The 21,538-nt window shown below is 37.4% G+C and overlaps 1 protein-coding gene across 2 annotated transcripts in view; it reads left to right on the forward strand.

The window, feature by feature from the left end:
• The window catches only part of KCNT2 (potassium sodium-activated channel subfamily T member 2), a 436,080-nt gene that overhangs the window by 154,589 nt on the left and 259,953 nt on the right, over positions 1–21,538 (forward strand). The window lies entirely within an intron of this gene.

Raw genomic sequence — 21,538 nt, forward strand, 5'->3', positions numbered from 1 at the left:
AAAAAGTATGCAAATTTTTAGATTTAACATCTTTAATTACATCTTTCTAAAATTGAATGCATGATATTTTATCATTTAAATTTTTTCTCTTTTTAATATATTTTTTAGTTTCCATCTATTAGTGCCTGGTTGCAAAAATAAAATACGTTACAGCTGTTTAAAGTCATTAAAAAGCCTTCATTTTAAGTTAATGACTTTGAATAATTGGAAAGTGCCATCATACTATGGAGAGTTTAAAATTTGTGTATACATTTCATGTAGTTCTATTTCAGTTGCTGAAAATTAAATAAAATGAATAAATTTTGACTATTTCAGGGGACTTTGAATTAATTTTACTTTTGAATTAATTTTAGTGAAGAGGCTATACTATAATATGGTATATTTTACAGAAGATGCACTGTAGCACTGTACTGTACTCCCGTTGTTCATCGATTTGCTGGAGCGGGCCCAGTAACGTCTCCATTGTGAGACTTGTTGTTACTGTGTTTGGCATATCAAATATGTCACGGGTAGCTTGCCAGGCTTTGCTGTGCGGGCGAGATACTCTCAGTAGCTTGCTGGGCTCTCTGAGCAGGACGGAGGAATCAAACTCAGGTCAGCCGGGTTGGCTGTGTGCAAGGCAAATGCCCTACCCGCTGTGCTATTTCTCCAGCCCAGTGTGTTATTGTACCTTGGTGAAAAGTGAAAAACTTTCTATGAAGCAGTTCCTTTGTCTATAACAGTGTTTTTCAACCATCTTCTGACTATTGCCCCCTTACAACTTTGTTTTATAGAAAATGAGATTTATATTTTATAGAAGATGAGATTTAATTTAGTAGTAAGAAAACATAAGTACTTTTAAAGATAACATTTCGTAGTTTATAAAATAATATAGAAGGCATTCATTCAGTAAGCGTCATCATTAGAACGAATCTTCTGCAAGGGGCTCTTGTTTTGTTACTACTGTCTGTGTACATGGTTGTTTCTTGGCTAGTTTATATTTTTGCCGGGGACAACTAGATGAATTTAGGCATCCTCTTATGCCAAAAGATGCAGTAATGTTAGGGAAAGAGTTGTTATGCTCTCAATGGATTTTCCATTATGCAATATTGTTCTCACTTGAGTGTTAATTATTTGCTTTCTTAATGTTTTGCTGCTTTTGTCATATGTTTCAGTTTTAGACAATTGAATAGTAGTTTTGACAGATATTATAGAACATTGCAACTGTTACCGATATGTTACTATGAGTTTATCTCTTAACACACAGTTTAACTGTATATTTAACTGTATATTTAATTGAGTATATTTAACTGTAGAAGATGCTATACTTTTTATAATCTTTATACTAGTGGATTTATATTAGTGTTTTTATTGAGAACGAAGAAAATGAGGCTTTGTGTGTGTGCATTTTCTTTAATATTAAAAGCAATATAACATCATAAATCATGATCATGTTGCTAAGGTAGAATGGTTTGCTATAATTCACTACTCGAAATGTACTTTGTACAGTGGTTAGGGCACATGTCTAGCAAGAGTCCAACCTGGGTTTGATATCACATGGCCCACAAGCATTGCTAGATGTAGCCCTAGGAACCCCCAAGCATTTCTGTCCATGGTTCTGAAGGGTCCTGAACAATGCTGGAGTGGTCTGGGTAGTCCAAGGCATCAAAGAACCCAAACATCACAGCATCATTGCATTGAACCACTCACTAGGTCTCTGAGAGTAGGTGGGGTCCCAGACCTACTGAGAAAGTCTGGGTTATACCCCACAGTGAACTTACACTCTATTAGTTATAACATAGAAACGGTATTGCAACAGAGTTAAATTCTTCCCTGTAAAATGCAAATATACACAAAGGTAGAGTGACAGAAGCAAATACAGAGGTCTAGACCCATTATATCAGAACAATACAGTTGGAGAATGATAGGCATGTATCTTGTTTCCTGCTATTCTCAAAACATAGTTTCAATGTAATGATTCAACATGGTTGCTATAGACTTACCATCACATGCATTGTGACTACTGTCAGCAGGAAGGGAAATGAGGCAAAATGCAGAAATGAGAACTTGATCATCAAGCCACACATATTTGAGTAGATGATCAGTAAAAATGTAGGCTAGCTGGGCAACAGTATGGCTGTGTGAATCATGGTAAGGAGAATTCTGGATGCTGTGTGATGATAGGGCAAGTCTGGGACTGAGAAGACATTAAAGCCCAAATGTACATCTTTGCTTAAAACGCAGGGGAATGCTAGTTTTGGAATCCATAGGAAAATTAATTTATTATGCTTTGTTTCTATGTTATTACATAAAGTTACTATTACCCACCTTTTAATTTTTTTTAATGAGGGTCAAATTAGATAATTTATAAAATGTCTCGGAATAGAATATGGGGCAGGTGTGAGACCTTCAAAAATTGTAATTTCCACTTAAAATTATGTTGATGTGATAATAAAGCTAAATTACAAAATGTCTATGCTTACTAAGTTACTAATAGTGTTTACCTACATATATGTGTGTATATATATGCATATATATGCACATCTGTCTACATGCATGGTCTTTATACACCTTCAAATATAAATGTGTGTTTTAAATTGTGGAGAGATTAGTCTCAAGTAATTGCTGTTACATCTTATAACAAAAATCCCTCTTCTTTTCCAAATCAGAACTTTTAATATACACATTATAATTTAAGCCCTCAATGATTCAGGAACTAATATTTGATGGATCGCCTATGTTTTTTCATGAATTTTCAATCTTAAAAATAATCTGTTTTGGAAAACTGCTATATCGTTTTAAAATGTATCTTCTCTTCTTGGTTATTAACATTACAAAGAGCTATCATTAAGCATCTGTCTACAAGAGACACATGCTCATTGCCAAACTGAAATAAATATTAAGCTGCTGACCCATGCTCTGTAGAGAATGTACTCAGAATTGTTTTTTCTGTCATTGTAATGGAATTGGACCAATCTTTCCACACATTGGCTGGTACCCTTCCTGATCAATAAAGCAGACTTCCCCGACAGCTGGGAATTGTGATTCAGCCTATGTCTCTGTAACAAAGCAGAGTAACTGGGAACATCCGGAAATAAGTGCATGAGTTTAGGTTAATTATTAGCATATTCTAAACAATAGTAAGTAGTTTTATTTATAATGCATTTGGTGCTTCTAATTTTACACTAGTAGATTTAGTTCATACATACTTTGCTTTGAACATTTTTTTTACTTTATTTAATTTATATATTTGCACATTTATATTTCCGGATATTTGATTGCTTGTTTTGTTTGGCCGCAATTTTCCTGTATATAATAGATGAAAAATAGAGGAGCCAGAAAGATAGCACAGTGAGTAAGACACTTGCCTTTTATGTGGCTGGCACAGATTCAGTCTCTGATACCCAATTTGGCCATGCCATGCATGATTTTTGAACACAGAGACAGGAGGGAGCCCTGAGCACCTCTAGGTGTGCCCCAAACCCTACAAAAATTGGAAAAATGTTTTTTTGAACTAAAATATACTAAACAAATAGCTATTGTTTAAATACGACAAAACTTATAATCATGCAAACATTAAACATAACGACTAATATTTCATGATGTGGTGAGAAATTCTCTGAAGACAATATGCATTACAAAATTTAGTATTCAACAACCTATAGGGTAAATTCTACTACTACCTTCATTTTGTTGATAAGTAGTTCAGATATCAATAGTTCAATACTTTACAAATAGGGAGTCAGAGAAATGGTTTAGTAGGCAAGTGGAGCAAGTGAGCCTTACATGTGCATAACCCTGGATTGTTTCACAGAAGCTTATAGGGTCCTCTGAGCACCCGAACTGGGAGTGATCCCATAGTACTTCTGAATGTGGTTCAAAAACAACAGGCAACAACTAACTATATCTTCCAGAAGAAATAAAGATGCTATCTACAAAGGATGTCCACGTTTTCATGTAAACATCATTTCCAGGTTGCTGCTCATGTATATTCAAAGAAATTATTTGAAACTTAAAATTTGTCAAATTTAAGCCAGCATTAAATTAAAGCTTTTTTAGATCTTAATATTACTATATATAATCCTCATAAAGATCTAAAAAAGTTTGGAAAGTATGCCACATACATATTATAAAGAATATATTATAGAAAAATCAGGTGATGGTCCTCCCGTTGTTCATCGACTTGCTCGAGCGGGCCCAGTAACGTCCCGTCATGAGACTTGTTACTGTGTTTGGCATATCAAATACCTCACGGGTAGCTTGCCAAGTCTGCTGTGCAGGCGAGATACTCTCGGTAGCTTGCCAGGCTCTCCGAGAGGGGCGGAGGAATCGAACTTGGTTTGGCCATGTTGGCCGCTTATAAGTCAAACGCCCTACCGCTGTGCTATTGCTCCAGCCCATTATAGAAAAGTATAAAAGATAAACAAACATCCATTATGAGAAGCTATTGTATATGCGATAGAAACACTGAATCGGTTCCAGAGAAATCTGCAGGGATTTCTAGTACTTTGTCAGAAATGTTCATGAGGTTTGACCCCTGCAAAGGAACCTAGGCACAAAGGTTTTCAGTTTAGGTCAGAATAAAGGAGTGAGAAAGCAGAACAGAGGATGCCCTTTTCTTCTAATATTCTTTGAAAATTCTAGAAAAGCGTCTGTGACATTAGAAAAGTAAAGATAGTGAGACGAATATTATAGCAATCAACTGATAATCTCAAAAGTGAATGCACCAAGAGATCGCGACTGCAGAATATGAGGTATATTTGAAAAATTTACTCTATGGTGATTAGACAATTAAGAAACAAAACTTAGGGGAAAAAGACATGATCAGGGTGAGGTAAGATATAATTTAGTCAATTGTAGTATTTATGCTCTGCTTAATAAGAAATTATAATATTATAATAGGACTCATATCCAACACCTATTTCATATATTCCTTTGTTGCCAAGCATTTTCTGTTGCATACATTTTACTGATTGTTAAATTTTGCAAACATCTTTCAATTTATTGGCAAATACCATTTTCATTTTTAGACACAAGCTCACATGGAAAGGTTATAAACTATAATTTAACTACAAATCTATAATTAGTTAGAAGCATGCTCACATTTGGATTTAGGAAAATTGAATGTAGAGCCCACAGACTTACTTAAGCATCAAAATGAAATTTGTATGATGCTGAAGAACTCATTAACCTAGATTTATAAAAATACAAATTTGAAAAGTCAAATAAAATTGTAATTTTCACTTAGCAGTTGTGAAGTTTTTGAGAGATTTTCAAGTAGACTTACAGGTTAATAAAAGGTAAAAACATAACATTTTTTTAAAAGTTAATGACATTTTTATAACTATAGAATATTTTACGTATAATGAATACTCATTTCAAATAGATCTAATTTATGATTTTTATTTTTAAAAAGCATTGCAAAAGTGGGCTGGAGCAATAGCCCAGTGGAAGGGCATTTGCCTTGCATATGGCCGGCCCGGCCAACCTGGGTTCGATTTCTCCACCCCTCGTGGAGAGCCCCACAAGCTACTGGGAGTATCTTGCTCGCACGGCATGCCTGGCATGCCTGGCAAGCTATTCAGACATATTCGATATGCCAAATATAGTAACAACAGTCTCACAATGGAGACGTTACTGGGTCCACTCGAGAAAATGGGTGAACAACAGGAGGACAGTGCTATAATGCTATTGCAAAAGTAGTAGAACAAAAGTGGAGAAAATCACTACATACACATCAGTCTAAGCTCTCAAATTATTTCCATTTATTTGTTTATTCATCTTTCTATATTTTTATGTATTTTTTATAAAGATGATGAGAATATTTTAAGTGTCAATGTGTGGATATAGTATTATGTTAGATTTTCTCAACTTTCTGTAGCATTTCAAGTTTTATAATGAATGTGGTTTTGGGGGGTGTCAGCTGGGCTGTGTGGGCTGGGGAAGTCGGTGCCCCAACTGGCTAGACACACTGGGCTGTGCTGCAGGAGAGTAAACTCAGGACTTTGTGTGTGCCAGGTATATGCTTTAACTTTTTTACATGATTCCCCTGTTTTCAGAAACATGTATTGCTTTTTCTAAAAAAGTTTTTTAATTTCACCTTTTTCTTTTTTTTAACCGAATCATCATGAGATAGAACATTAAAAAGCTGTTAATGATTGAGTTTCATACAATGCTCCAACACCTATCTCTCCCTCCCTCCCTCCCTCCCTCCCCTCCCTCCCTCCCTCCCTTCCTTCCTTCCTTCCTTCCTTCTTCCTTCCCAGATGCTGAAAGTTATACTTTCAAACACTCAGTTTTTATCCTGAGCAATGGTCTCTAACTATTACTAGATGTATTATTTTTAATAATTATTTTAATAATTTAATTTAATTTTAATAATATATTTAATAATAACCCGCTATTTGGGTCTCTCAAAGAGGAATCGAAAGAGCTATGCTTGGAATATCATGATTCACTCAAATGAGAGATAGAATCCGGAGTTCTGATCTTCGTCAACACTCAAGAATCAGGGATGCTGTCTCATTTGCCAAGGCATCAAAAATCAGATGGGCTGGACACATAATGATGTTTACAGATGACCACTTGACTAGAGCCATTACTGACTGGATTCCACGGGACATCAAAAGATCACGTGGACGCCCACCTACAAGATGGTCAGACTTCTTCGTCTAGACCCTGAATGATCGGTTTGAGGCTCTGCATGTTCGTAGAACGAACAGATACCATTGGGCTATGCTAGCATGCAACCGGGATGAATGGAGAGGTTACTGGCACCCGCTCGAGTAAATCGATGAATAACAGGGATTAAGTGATTAAGTGATAAGTGATAAGTGATTATTTTTTAAAACAAAAGAAAATAACAAAAGTTCAGAAACTAAAAGGGGATGGAATAAATTAACAGAAGATACAAAACTTAGTACATTTGATCTGCTTTTTTCCCCCCTAATTGAATCACAGTCAGAGACAAAGTTACAAAGTTGTCCATGATTGCTTTCAGTCACATAATCTAGGAACACCCTTCATTCACAAGTGCACATTTCCCACCACCTATATCCTCAGTTTCCTTCCCACTCACCCCCACCGCAGCCTGCCCTATGGTGGAAACTTCTCTCTCTGTCTCTCTGTCTGTTTCTGTCTCTGTCTCTCTCACTCCTTTGCTCACATTTTGGACATTATGATTTGCAATACATATACCTAGAGGTTTTCATGTATATCTCTTTACCTACTTTCAACACTCAGTCCTTGTCCAGAGAGGTCATTTCTAATTATTATTGAACTATTATTGTCAAAATGGTCCCTTCTCTATCCTAACTGCCTTTTGACCCCCATAGACTTGTGGCAAGCTTCTGACCATTGACCAGTACTCCTGTCCCCTGTTTTTTTTGGACTTGGATATTAGTCTCATTCTATGTTTTTATACCTTTTAAATGAGTGCAATCATTCTATATCTGTCCTTCTTTATGACTTATCTGACTTATCTTACTCATAATGATACTCTCCATGTCCATTCATTTATGAGCAAATTTTATGACTTTATTTCCCCTAACAGCTGCCTAGTGTTCCATTGTGTACATGTACCATAGATTCTTTATCTAGTTATCTGTTCTCAGGCACTCAAGTTGTTTCTAGATTCTGGTTATTATGAATACTGCTGCAGTCAACATAAAAGTGCAAATGGTCTTTCTGCTGTATGATTTTAGTCCCCCCAGGGTATATTCCCAGATGTGATATTACTAGAGGTCAAATGGGATTTCAATTTCTAGTTTTTTGAGGAATGTCCATATTGTTTTCCAAATAGGCTAAAATACTTGGCATCCCCACCATCAATGAATGAGAGTTTCTCTCTCCCTGTATCCTCACCAATACTGATTGTTCTTGTTCTTTGGGATGTGTGTCAGTCTCTGTGGTGTAAAACAGTATCTCATTGCTTTGATTTGCATCTCCCATAAGTTATGCAGACCATTTTTATGTGCCATTTGGATTTCTTATTTGAGGAAGTTTGTGTTTATTTCTTCTCCACATTTTTTAATAGGGTTGGATTTTTTTTCTTGGAAATTGCAACCAGTTTATGTTTGACATTAATTCCTTAGCAGTTGGGTTTTAGATAAATCATTTGTCACATTCTGTGGGCTGTCTTTCTTTTGTTTTTTGAGCCACACACTGAGGTGCTCAGGGCTTACTCCTGGCTGTGCAATTAAGGATCACTCCTAGTGGGCTTGGAGAACCATGTAGGGTGCCAGAGATCAAACCTGGGCTAGCTGCATGCAAGACATTCCCTACCTCCTGTACTATTGCTCTGACCCCTCTATCTTTTTGAAATTAATCTCTTTCTTTTGTCAGATGATTACCACATGTCTTTTACTTTACCATTTTTATTGAGGTACCATGATCTGTCACTGTTACTGTCCTCCCATAGTTCATTGATTTTCTTGAGCGGGCCCAGTAACATCTCCATTGTGAGACTTGTTGTTTCTGTCTTTGGCATATCAAATACGTCACAGGAAGCTTGCCAGGCTTTGCTGTGTGGGCGAGATACTCTAGGTAGTGTGCTGGGGGCTCTCCGAGAGGGCCAGAGGAATCAAACCTGGGTCTCCCGGATCAGCCATGTGCAAGGCAAATGCTCTATGATATACTCATATAACAATACTTTTATGTAAATAATATAAATAAATTATATTTTAAGTATGCATTGTATCAATTTGTGCCAATATCACATCACCATAAGAGCACCCCCTTCTGTCCACCAATGGTCTGAGAATGCCATCTATTCATTGTTTGTGCCCAGGGAAGCTCAATAGTGAAACAAAATCTCCAGTTCTGATGCTTTTGTTCATTTGTTGTTTCATCACTGTTCATTTTTTGTTCCATTTTTATAACCCGGATATGGGAGAGCTCTTTTACTGATTTGTGGGTGTGGTGACAGCTACATAAATTCAGTGAATAAACCTAAATTTCTGAGATTCCACAAATTTTTAAATCAAAGATATGGTGATTATTTTTTTCAAAAATGATTTGTTTGTACAAATGTATGCTGAAAAATTAATAGTATAATTCTATGCTAATAAAATTTGAAGTTTACATAGATAAATCCTACAAGCACAAAATTTAATAAGAGTGAGAACAAGATAATTTTTTAATTTTTTTTTATTAGTGAGACATCATGAGGTACAGTTGTAGACTTACAAATTTTTGTGCTTGGGTTTCAATTATACAATGATCAAACACCCATCCCTCCACCAGTGCCCATTTCCCACCACCACGGATCCCAGTATCCTTCCCCTCCATCCCCCCCATCCCACCCTGCCTCTGTGGCAGGGCATTCCCTTTTGAGAATAGGATAATTTTAAAGTTATATATATATATACAACATATATTATATATATATATATAAATATATCATATATGTCTAGCACAGTAGCACTGTCATCCTGTTGTTCATGGATTTACTCAAGCAGGTACCAGTAACGTCTACATTGTGAGAGTTTTTGCTACTGTTTTGGGCATATCAAATACACCACTGGTAGCTTGCCAGGCTCTGCTATCCCGTGCGGGTGGGATACTCTTGTTGGCTTGCCAGGGTCTCCGAGAGGGACAGTGAATTCAAACCCAGGTGGGCCGCATACAAGGCAAACGCCCTACCCACTGTGCTATCTCTCCAGCCCATCATGTGTGTGTGTGTGTGTGTGTGTGTGTGTGTGTGTGTGTGTGTGTATTGCAGTGTTCCCAGCAGATCAACTTGCACTTGCTGGGTGAGTGTATCAGCAGCCTGATGGCGCCTTCAGGCTTCCTGATACCCCCAAAATATCTGCTGTTCCTCTGGCCAGACTCCAACAATTTGGGACTAACTTTACTGAAAAACTAAGTGGCCAAACTTTAGGTATGTGGAAACCATTCCCACAAACCACCTTTGGCTCAGCTATCGAGCTCATTTTCTGCCCTGGCTTCAGATAATTAAATATATAAATACATCTTTAAAGATATATATTTATATGTTTATTTATATATAAATTGGGGCTGGAGCGATAGCATAGCGGGTAGGGAGTTTGCCTTGCATGCAGCCAACATGGCCGACCCGAGTTCGATTCCTCCGCCCCTCTCAGAGAGCCCGGCAAGCTACCGAGAGTATCTCTCCCACACGGCAGAGCCTGGCAAGCTACCCGTGACGTATTCCATATGCCAAACACAGTAACAACAAAGTCTCACGATGGAGACATTACTGGGCCCGCTCTAGCAAATCGATGAACAACGGGAAGACCGTGACGTGAACTTTGCTCCCTATCCTCCTCTTTCTACCCTGCCACTGCTTCCTCCCTTCTCTCCTCCTGACTTCTCTTGGTGCCTCTCTCTCTTCTCATTCTCACTTCTCTCCTCACCCTGATATATATATATATATATATATATATATATATATATATATATTTTATATAGAACTATTTTACTTAAGAAAGTATAACCCTTTAGTAAGCTTGTGATAAACAGACCTGCTTTAACGTAGTAGAAGTTAGCCATAAGCCCACGAGGAAATGCCATCTTCAATAGCAAACTGTTGAGAAGTTTGTCTTCTCTCTTAAAGATGCTCCTTTATTTCTTGCAAAACTGGTTTCTTTTTTTATTTTTTAAAATATTTTAATGAATCACCGTGAGATATACTTACAGACTTACAAATTTTCATGATTAAGTTTTAATCAAACAATTAATCAAACAATGTTCGAGTTCCCATCCCTCCACCAGTGTCCCTTCTCCACCATCAATGTTCCCAGTGTCTCTCCTGCCACCCCCATCCACTCCCACCCCCTGTCTCTGTGGCAGACACATTCCATTCTTGTTTTATCTCTCCTTATGGGTGTTATAATTTGCAATATAGGCACGAAGAAACCATCATGTTTGGTCCATAGTCTACTGCCAGCACACGTCTACCATCCCGAGTGATCCCTCCGTCCCACCTGCCCTTTGCCCCAGCACATAAGATGGGCTTCCAAGCTGTGGGGCAATTCTCCTGGCCCTTATCTCTAGTATTCTTAGGTGTTATTCTCCTGTTATGTTACTTTATGTTCTGCAAATGGGTGCAGTCATTCTCTGTCTGTCTCACTCTTTCTAACTCATTTCGCTTAGCATGATACTCTCCATGTTGATATATTTATATGCAAATTTCGTGGTTTCATCTTTTCTAACAGTTGCATAGTATTCCATTATGTAGATATACTAAAGTTTCTTTAACCAGTCATCTGTTCTTGGGCACTGTTTTTTTTTTTTCAGATTCTGGTGATTCTAAATAGTGTTGCAATAAACATACAAGTGCAGATGTCATTTCTACTGTGCTTTTTTGCATCTCCGGGATATATTCCCAGAAGTGGTATTGCTGATAAAATGGGAACTCAATTTCTAGTTTTTTGAGAAACATCCATATTGTTTTCCAAAAAGGCTGGACCAGACAGCATTGCCATGAGCAGTTAAGAAGAGTCCTTTTCTCCCCACATCTTTGCCAACACCAGTTGCTTTTGGTTTTTTGGATGTGTGCCAGTCTCTGGTGTGAGGTGATGTCTCATATTGTTTTGATCTGCATCTCTCTGATGATTAGTGATGAAAGCATTTTTTCATGTGCCTTTTGGCCATTCAGATTTCTTCTTTGAGAAAGTTTCTGTTCATTTCATTGCCCCATTTTCTGATAGGATTTAGAAACTGGCTTCAAGGATCTGAACTACATAAGCTGTTGCTTAGGCATCCGGCTTTGTATCATTCCTTCAAAATCTGAATGATATCCAATCTGGATAGAATATTATTGGTGAGTTTTCATTTCATTGGGGGTTTGTTATTGTTGTTGTTGTTATTTAAAATACATTTCATTATTCTCTTCTGATCTGCTGAAACTCATCTTCCTTCATTCTTATGGCAGTACCATATGTAAGTAATCTGCTTTTATCTTGCTGCATTCAATATTCTGCCTTTGTCTTTTGACATGCTGATTTCAATGTATCTTAAACTTTTCCTATTTGGGCTCATATTTTAGGTCTCATAGATTTAGGTGTATTCACTCCTCATCTCTGTGGAATTATCTGTGAGTTCTTTGACTAGTGGTGCTTTGTCAAGTTCACCTATTTTTCAGAAACTCTGGTGAATCACATTGTGCCTCTTGAGTTCATCTCATAGTTCTCATTGTGCTATCATTTCTTTTCAGAATTTTTTCATCTTATTTCCCTTTCTAGAGATTCCAAACATTTTTTCTTATATTTCACTGTTTTTTTTCTTAAGCCACTGTTATTCTGTTTTGAAGACCATCTGTACTTCACCTGTTCTCAGTTTTCTCGCTAATGATAGCCTTTTTCTCATTTTGACTCTGATGTTCTCTTGTGCTTTACTGACTACCTGTACCACCCTTTCTCTGAATTAATTTAAGCATCCTCCTTCTCCATGTTCATTATTATCTAGGGTAGAATGCTGTTTGGGGCTGGTTGGAGTCTGCCCTGCTATTATCTTCCTTATTGAGACCAGTGAGTTTCTCAGGTGTGTATCTCTGTGGTGTCTGCTGTTCTCTGAGGGTAAATCTTTGTAGTTCAGTCCCTCTAGGAGTCACTGAGGGAATAGGTGGAGTAATTCTCTTTTCCTTTCTGACTGGTGCTCACCAGGGATAAGTAGTATAAATGTATTCTTGAAGATGTAATGCAGTAGGAACTATTGTGTGGCCATAGAAGTATCCTGGTGGTTCAGGATATATGCAGCAGTGAGCATCTTGGGGCTGGGGTGTGGATGGATATTTATAGGCATAACAAAAATTGGGTATGGAGACTGCAAGGATGCAGGAGCAAGGGTAATGAATCTACTTTGGGTTCCAAAAAGGTCCTGCAGGTATTAGGCAGGAGATCTATTCCCCCTGGAAGACAATGAGCAAAGGTGAGTCTGGAATCTGCATAAGGACCTGAAGAGATGGCAAGGTCTGGCATACCAGAGTCTTTTAAAATTCAAAATTTCATTTCTTTCTTTTTTCTGCTTAGTTTCTTTAAATATCAGCTTCTAGATGATAGCTTTTATATAAAGTTGTGTTGACAGATATCCAACTTTTTGGGATGTCTATGCTTTAGAATTTTTAGGGTCTAAGAGACTGTAAACTGAATTAATTTGTTCAATTTCTTTTTATTGTTTTCTGTTAGACTTTCATGGTATATAAAGCAAAGATTCAGGTTTTCCTTTTAATTACATTTTTATGCTCAGTAACTTTTGTGGTTACTATCTAAATAAATGTTTGTAGTTGATAGATATAGTAACATTCTAGGTTATAATCGCAGAATAATATTCTTATTTGTAGCACTGTAGCACTGTCCTCCTATTGTTCATCAATTTGCTCAAGCTGACACCAGTAATATCTCCATTGTGAGACTTGTTGTTACTGTTTTTAGCATATCCAATAGGCCATGGGGAGCTTACCCGGCTCTGCCGTATGGGCGGGATACCCTCAGTAGCTTGCCAGGCTCATCGAGAGGGACAGAGGAATTGAACCCGGGTCGGCCTCGTGCAAGGCAAAGGCCCTATCCACTGATCACTTGATCACTTGATCACTTGACATCCCATTATTCATGAATTTGCTCAAGCAGGCACCAGTAACGTCTCCATTTGTGCCTGTCGTGTGCTAGTGTAGCCCAGCAGCGTCTGCTTGCTCCAGGACAACAAAGAACCTCAAGCTGATTGTTCAAGGTCTTGACGAAGAAGTCTGACCATCTCGTAGGTGGGCAGCCACATGATCTTTTGATGTCCCGTGGAATCAGTCAGTAATGGCTCTAGTCCAGCGGTTGTCTCCAAATTGCATTACGTGTCCAGCCTATCTGATTTTCGACGCATTGGCAAACGAGGCAGCGTCCCTTATTCTTGATCGGTGACAGAAGTCAGAACTCTGGATTCTTTCCTCACTTGAGTGAAGCACGATACTTGAGGCATAGCTCTTTGGATTCTTCTTTGGGAGACCCAAATTGGGTTCTCATCCTGTTTTCATAGGGCACAGGTCTCTGAGGCATATGTTAATGCAGGAAGAACAGTGGAATCAAAGAGATATGCCAGGAGCCGGAGGTTCTTCATCCTCTTAGCTATTTCTTTAATGTTCTTGAAGATGTTCCAAGCCTCTCTCTTCCTCCTGTGCAACTCAAATGCCAGGTCATCCGTCATGCTGACTTCTCGACCTAGGTACACATAACTGTTGCATTCGGAGATGTTTGTTCCATTGAGATTGAATGGAGCATCAGGAACAAGACCGGTTCTCACAAACATTGTCTTCATGAGATTCAACTGTAGTCTGACCTTTCCACACTCATGGTCGAATTTGGCCAGCATTTGTGCCACTTGGCTGATGTTTGGTGTTATTAGAACGATTGTCATCAGCGAAGCGGAGGTGGTGAAGTTGCTGACCGTCTATCATCAATCCCATTCCTTCCCATTCCAGTCATTGCATGACATTCTCGAGGGTGGCACTGAAGAGTTTTGGTGAAATGGTATCACCCTGCTGAACCCCTCTCTTGATATGGACGATCGCTTCCTTGTAGAATGCTGAGATCCTGGTAGTGCATCCATAATACAGCTCACGGAGGATCCTGATGTATTGAGTTTGAATGCCTCGTTTGGCTAGAGCTTCTATGACCACTTCTGTCTCAACAGAATCAAAGGCCTTCTTTAAATTAATGAACATTAGAGAGACATCTTGAACTCCTGAGAAACCTCAATGAGCTTAGATATCGTGTGGTTATGATCAATTATGCTGAATCCTTTTCCGCTTGCTCACATGGTTGTTCTTCATCTAATGTTCTGCCAATCTTATTCAGGATGCCTCGAGTGAACAGCTTGTAGACGACAGACAACAGGCATATCGGGCGATAAGTGCCAATGTCGTGGATGTCTCCCTTCTTGTACAGCAGTACAGTCCTGCTGGTTTTCCATTGGAACAGAAACTTGCTTTCGAATAGGCAGTGTATGAAGAGCCAAGCCAGTATATTGATGAGTACTGACAGGAGGTTCTTCAGGTGTTCGGGTTTGACCTTGTCTGGGGCAGATGCTGTTCACTTCTTTGCGGACGATATGGCGTGTCAAATATCGGAAGGGAAAACGTTGGGAAGGACATATCCATCCTGCGGAATTTAGTATGTGGGCAGGTAGACGTTGCTATCGAAGAGATCTAAGTAGAAGTCATGGATAATCTTCCCTGCCCTTCTGGAAGATGTCATAGATCCATCAGGACATCGGTGGGCAGTCATCTTGGTCTTGTAGTTGGCAAAGGACAGGCAGGCATTGTGAATGCTTTTCCCGGCTTCTGCCACATCTGTGAGCACTGCTGCTCATCTCTCTTTTTTTTTTGAGGTCTTTCTTTATCACTTCTCTGCACTGCTTTGGGAACTTGGACGTTCGCTTGCGGTTGCCTGAGGCTTGCACCAAGCCACATTGGCAAATGGGCTCAAGAGTTTTTGAAGCTGGGCATCTTTTTGTGGCTAGTTGTCTCTTGGCGTTCCTCACACAATTATGGAGGTGCTGAACCAGTCGGTCATATCCCTTGTCATTGTTGTCAATGACGGCATCTTCCCAAGTTGCCACAATAGCACCAAAGAGCCCCCAATTTGTGGTCTTTCTGGGAGTTCTCTTCTTAAACTTTGCAGCCCTTTCTCCCCGCTCTGTGAAGTAGAATTTCACATGAAAGAGACGGTGGTCCCATCCAGTTTGGAATTTTGGGACAACAGCGACATCCGTCATGCAAAACTGTCGATTGAATATGATGTGGTCAATTTTGTTGTGGAACCATCCACTGGGAGACTCCCATGTCCAACGTTTAGATTCGGCCTTCTGGACCTGTGAGTTACCATTAGTGGTCTTGGTTGACATGATGAACTCAGATAGTCTCTCACCCTGTTCGTTCCATTCTAGGCCATGGGTTCCGATGTGGAATTCTTCAGCGTAACACATCATCCAGCCCAGTATTCTTATCAATTGGGATAACTAAATATATTGTAAGCTAATCATGTTCAGAACTTACAGTTCAATAATGTTTTTTAAATATATTCCTTTCACAGTTAACTTTGGTGTGACATCACAGTATGAATCTTTATTATCATAACCTTCTATGCCAAAGTGTAATTTTAAGAGAATATTTTAAGGTTTTGCTGCTGCCAAACTGATATAACTTGGCACTAAAATTTTACAGCATTCAAATTAAAAGACATACTTCTTGAAATAATTTTATGAATCATATACATATTCCTCCTATATAAGAACTTCCAGACATTTTGATTATTAATGTCATCTCCATTTACTAAATTTATGCTTTGAGAATATTTAGTCTTAGAGTTTATGAGAGCAGAGCAATTTTATAAAATTACTGAAATGATCACTTCCAATTTTGAGCACAGAAACAGTTTCAGTAAATACTAGAGAGAATTGTAATGCATGTTTTATCAAGATTTTCTCTTTGTATCATCATATGTTATGTTACTGTTTTTACTATGTATTGTTTTATGTTGTTGTTGTCATCAGTTCCTGCTTTTTAACTTTTGCCTCTTTCAACTAAACTTGAGAATTCTGCTCATTGGCTATTCTTTTGAAATAAAGAAAATGCACATGTGTGCATCAGGATACTAGACTAGAGTTTGTCACATTTTTGTGGTACTAAATTACACACTATGTAGATCTCAGGCTGGAGCGATAGTACAGCGGGTAGGGCGTTTGCCTTGCATGCAGCCAATATGGCCGGCCCGAGTTGGATTCCTTCACCTGTCTCAGAAAGCCTGGCAAGCTACCAAGAGTATCTCGCCACACGGCAAAGACTGGCAAGCTACCCGTGACGTATTCGATATGCCAAACACAGTAATAAGTCTCACAGTATTACTGGCCCACTCGAGCAAATCAACGAACAATGAGAGGACAGTGACAGTGACAGTGATGTAGATCTCATGCCAATGATTGATGGCATGATTCACTAAAAGAATAATACTCAGGAGAATAGACACTTCTTTTAAAAAGATAAAAGGATATTCTTAAGCTCTGGCCACAGAATTGATTGAGGTTAATAAGGCTGGGAATGGGGTTTGGGGGTTTGTGGGCTGAAACGATCTTATGGACAATGGTGGAGAGGGATATTTACATTTTGGTGTGATTATGGTTTGATAAAATTGTACAGCTAACACGTTTAAATATTTCTACTCTTATAAACCAATATTATCTTAATAAATATAAAGAAATAACTTCACTGCTTCAAACCAGAATTTCTCCACCAAAAATTTAAATCCTAACACCTCAAATTATGTTAAATTTCATGAGAACATTGGGTTTCAGGCATTTACTTAACAGGAAATGAAAATGATTATTTGGAACAATTTAATTGGTATTCATTCAATAAATACCAAAGTGCAAGTTACAGGGTGATTTGAATGCTAATGTCTGAATTACAAGCATGAAATCAAAGTGTTAGATGCTCTCAGCACAGAATGACATTGCTAATTAAATTTTTCCAGTAACTATGCACAGCAATGGGATTCATGGGTTGTGCCTAGATATTTAAGATTATTTCTTTCTGCCATGTGACTTGTTTTCTTTTTCCCTCTGAAAACATTTTGTTGCACATATTGATATTTACCAGGTGGGGGAATAGTTAAGTTTCAACATTTATTTCTTTCTTTCAAATTTTTTTTATAAATCTTGCCAAAGCTTGCAAAACTTGCATTGTTAAATATATAGTTAAAATTTTAAAGAAGCAAAAATTAAAACCATTAGTAATTGAGATGCCTTTGTTTGTATACATAGTATCTACCTAAGTAAGCAAATCTACTAAATTTCAGTGTTTTTGTTTTTTGAGGGAAATAACTGTTTTTATTTTAAGTCTTGAATAAATGCTCAGATTTAGTTTTAGTATTACACAAGAGTGAAATTATTTTCAATGGATTTGTGTCAAAGATAACACTTAAGTTTGTTTTATAAAGAAATGAAGTTCACATTAAATTCTTAACAGAGTTCAACATTTTTTATGAGATTATCTTGAAATGCTAAAAAAAATGTTTTCCAAAAAGTAATGAAATTACCATTTTCTCTTTAGAAGTTAACATTTAAACTTTAAAATGATGTGTAATTTATTTAGTAGTTTTTAACTAATTAATTTTTGCATTCTTTGGGTTATACCCTGTGGTGCTAAGGGCTGTCTTTTGGTTCTGTGCCCATAGAACACTCTTGGCAGGGCTTACGGAACTGTGTGGAAAGCTGGGGATTGAGCGTGGGTCAGCTGAGCGTGGGTCAGCTGTGTGTAAGAGTAACACACCTACCCTTCATATTTTCATTCCAGCTCCATGTTATTTTAATATGTTAAATGCATGTGTTTTTAGTATATATTTTCAGTAGCTGGATTACTTTGCATTTTCTTTAGTGTGTGTTTATGAAGCAACTGTATATCACTTATATTAAGTTCTCTATTCTATTCTAAATGTGCATTCTCTACATGCAAGTTTGACCCAGTTACAGATTTGATACTGAGATAAAGAACTAAATTCTATGCTTCATCACTTTAGCACTGCCCATACTTGGAGTTTCTCTTGAATAACCTAAGAAGGAAAAGTCATTATAGTGTTCAGGTCCCATTGCCCAGGTCTGGCTGACTACAACTGTTTAGAGTCAGGTCCATCACTGCTGTGAATGGTGTATTTTGGGACTTGGATCACATGAGTACTGGACTCGCCTATGAGTGAGTGCCATCTTTGTGAAGTCAGGATAAGGTACATATGAGTTCTCTTACAAGAAACATGCATGTGGGTTCCTTCCATGAAACATGCATAAGAAATCTTGCTAATTATAGAGTGTTTTACAATGGTTTACATTCTACCTCATGTGTTCATCATATTCCATGTACCAAACAGATCTTAACCGTGTTGTTCTTCCTCATCTGTCAGTCCTATAATTATGACCTTCTTCAGTTTCCATGTTAATCACAGTGTGTCACCCAAGAGTGACTACTAAGTTACCTTTCCCTGTACACTTCACGGTGTATTTGCTCTTAGGATGATGGTAAAAGTATAAATTGGAATTATACAGTCCAGCTTTACATTATGCATTTTCCACGAACTATTCCAGTTACCAAACTTTCTATTATTTATTAATTTTAAAATGTTTCTCACTGTGACTCAATTTTAAAAAATGTGGTCAGTCAGAGAAGATAAAGCACATGTTATGGAGTGAATATGGTTAAGAGAAAGAGCGGGAGAGAGAGAGTCATAGTGTAATGAAGTTGCATGTCCAAGGTGGAATGCGAGTTATTTCTAGGAATTGGAGTCTAATAAGATTAAAGGGAAAATGTTGTCTATCCAGAGTGATGAGGTATGGATGACTTGGAAACAAGATTGGGAATGTGACTCACTTTTCTAAAGCTGAACACACACACACACACACACACACACACACACACACACACACACACACACATACACGCACCCGAAAACATATACAATGGCAGTTCTTATTTGAAGTGTTAATATAGGTAAAGGCCCTCCCGTTTATCGTCGATTTGCTCGAGCGGGCCCAGTAACGTCTCCATTGGAGACTTTGTTGTTACTGTGTCTGGCATATCGAATACTCTCGGTAGCTTGCCGGGCTCTCCGAAAGGGGCGGAGGAATTGCAAGAAAATAGAATTAAAGGGATTGAAAGAGCTAGTTGGCAAATTGAATGGATATAAGATGTGAAAGAGAAAAATTCAGGAGTTGCATTTGACGTATGCATTTGGGGGATCTCACTGAAAAATAGTGCCATGTACGGAGTCAGGAAAATTTGAAAAGGAACATAAAGATCAAGAAAAAGAAAAAGTTCTTAAATTAAGACACTTTGTAGAAATCTTAATGTGATATTGAGTTACTATTTGGCTAGAGTGGCCAAGAACTCAGGAGGCAGGTACATTGCTGATGATAAAAATTGGGAAATTTTTTAAAGTTAGATGGAGAATTAGACAATAGTCCCTAGGAAATAAGTAATGTTTAATTTCAGAATAAAAATAAAGCTGAACCAAATACTAACAGAGTCACTTTATGAGATTGAATGGCACAACTCATTAGGACACTAAATTTTATTTGCATGTGTATAGAAGAGGTAGCAGTTAAATATATAAAGTAAAGCCTAGTTAAAATTTAAGAACTTGGTAAAAATATATTTGTAGCTGAAGACTTTAATGAGGAATCATATTACTAAAATGGATCTAATTTTTTTTAATTTTCCACTTTTCCCAACATAGCACATTCCATACCATCCAACCCAGATGGTTGTCTATTTTAAACTTTAGTCAATGTTAGAGATTTTATAGTACTTTTTATTATAATAATACATATAGAATTCAGGCATCTTTTAAAAACAACACAACCTATAATTTTTCTCCTCAAAATTTCTTTTATTTTTTATAGTTTTGAAAAACAATATCTCAATAAAAATTCTCTACATTGTTTCATTTTATTATAATTTACTCTCTTTCTGCCTCTGTTTCTTATTAAATGTATTTTAAACAGTTTTGATTTAATGGATAGAGAGTCAGATTAGCATTGCCTCCTATTACTCCATTCATTGCTTAAACACATGCTATTTACTAACCCAGGGTTATATTAGCTTCCACTAATATATTCAGAATATTTTTGATTATTCTCAATAATCTAAGTTTATTTGATTACTTAATGTTATGTTTATGGTTCTTGTTTGTTAACCCATTGGGCTATATTTGTTATGAATCTTTGTTATAGCATTACATGTGCTTTTGGTATTTATTTTTAGGTTCTTGGTTTGCTAGCAAACTGATTTTAGATGTTCTAAATATCTCATTTGAATTTCATATGAGCTTGTTCCCTCTAGTGAGCTGACTGTGAAGGTGAAAAACCACTTTCAATCCCCTGCTTTATAATTATCTTTTATATTGACAATTTAAGCACTCTGTCTTCTTTCCTTCAAGCCAAGTATCCGCCAAATGCTTTAAGTTTTCTCCCCAGGATTTTCTGGTTTGTTTGTTTGCCTTTCTATAAATCTTTTCTATTTTATAATTATAAATTAAAATAGACCCAGTGCTAAATAGTCACAAAGATCAAGATAATATACGTGAGGGCATTTTGTACATTACAAAGTCCATAAATAAAAAGTGATATTTTTTATAACTATGATTTTGAGGGGGCAGATTTCTAGCTTAGCAAAATAAAAATCTTCTGCTTTAGTTTTGTTTCTTACAGGGAAGTATGTGTACAAAGGGTCTTTAAGCACACTGAGTTTGAAGATATCTTGCTTGTATCACTTAATGCCTCTTTGACATTAATAAAGCGATGGCTTTTCCGAGATTTAATTTGTGCATTTTTAATGACAATAGGAAAATACTTAAATTTAAAGAAAAGTCTCAACGCATTTATTTTTAAAAATAATATGAATCTGGGGCTGGAGTGATAGCAAAGTGGGTAGGATGTTTGCCTTGCATGCGGCCGATTCAGGTTCGATTTCCAGCATCTCATATGGTCCCCTGATCACCGCCAGAGGTGATTCCTGATTGCAGAGCCAGGAGTAACCCCTGTGCATCCCCAGGTGTGACCCAAAAAA

This window comes from Sorex fumeus, unplaced genomic scaffold (assembly GCF_029834395.1).
Source record: "Sorex fumeus unplaced genomic scaffold, SorFum_2.1 ptg000010l, whole genome shotgun sequence".
Classification (NCBI taxonomy): domain Eukaryota; kingdom Metazoa; phylum Chordata; class Mammalia; order Eulipotyphla; family Soricidae; genus Sorex; species Sorex fumeus.